The sequence below is a fragment of the Dermacentor variabilis genome, chromosome 1 (genome assembly GCF_050947875.1).
Source record: "Dermacentor variabilis isolate Ectoservices chromosome 1, ASM5094787v1, whole genome shotgun sequence".
In the NCBI taxonomy this organism is placed as follows: domain Eukaryota; kingdom Metazoa; phylum Arthropoda; class Arachnida; order Ixodida; family Ixodidae; genus Dermacentor; species Dermacentor variabilis.
In genome coordinates this window covers 174,012,956-174,014,032 of record NC_134568.1, presented here as the reverse complement: position 1 = coordinate 174,014,032, position 1,077 = coordinate 174,012,956, and the positions used below count along the sequence as shown (strand labels likewise).

The following is a 1,077-nucleotide window of genomic DNA, read 5'->3' as shown; positions in this document are numbered from 1 at the left end:
TGTCCTCACCTGCTCCGAACTCCTGAGTTTTATCACATTTGTATTCCGCGCAAGATCACCAGAGAGCATAGACCTTTCCATGTTTTTGCCTGTCATCACCAACACTCAACCGTCCACAGAATGGTCTTTATAAAGGTTACTTTCATGATCTTCATATTTTTTATAACTCACTGTCATTGTTCCTTTCCGAGCTTTGCGTTGTTGTGTCATAGTTTCACATATTGTTCGACTGCCCTTCTCCCCCTTTTTCTTTTGTATTCAGCTTGCGCCTTGCTGTATGCACCCTCTTCTTTTCAGGATTGTTCTTCTTATTCATAGTTTTTTTTTTCTTTTAATGTACGCATGCGCCAGCACACAGGCCTCATGGGTTGTTCCTGGGCACGGCAAATAAATAAAAAAAATTAAATAAATAATAATAATAATAATAATAATAATAATAATAATAATAATAATAATAATAATAATAATAATAATAATAATAATAATAATAATAATAATAATTATTGTTGTTGTTGTTGTTGTTGTTGTTGTTGTTCGAAACTCGAATTTAGGCGCTGTCGTTGTCTTTGCAAATTTTATATAACAGTGATCGCTGCACGAACGAGAAGAAAATAGGGTTAACCGGGGGGCCCGATTTCTTTATTCATCATATATTGAGAAGCCAAGAAGCAAGGACACCAAGGAAAACATGGGGGAAATTACTTGTACTTATTAATTGAAATAAAGAAATGATAAATTAATGGCAATGAAAGTGGATGAAAAAACTTGCCGCAGGTGGGGAACGATCCCACGTCTTCGCATTACGCGTGCAATGCTCTAACCAATTGAGCTACCGCGGCGCCGTTTCCCTATCCACTGCAACCACTTTTCACGTGTTGGAGCTAGCATGACACGTAACTATATCTAAAAAGAGCGCCGAAGATGTACTTCTTGTCGATGAAAAGGGCGATGTTGTCTCGAACACTGCTGATGCCTTTGCAGACCATTTCGGTTCTGTATTTGGTTCTGTATATGCTTCTACCTCATGTAACCTTCCCTCTCGGTCTGGTACGGTGTGCACGCTATCACTTAATGACG

The 1,077-nt window shown here is 38.4% G+C and overlaps 1 non-coding gene across 1 annotated transcript; it reads right to left on the bottom strand.

Annotated features, from left to right (window-relative positions):
- Positions 1 to 766: 766 nt before the first annotated feature.
- Positions 767 to 839, bottom strand: TRNAT-CGU (transfer RNA threonine (anticodon CGU)). The gene has a single exon. It is a non-coding gene; the product is annotated as a tRNA-Thr (tRNA).
- Between the last annotated feature and the right edge of the window lie 238 nt (positions 840 to 1,077).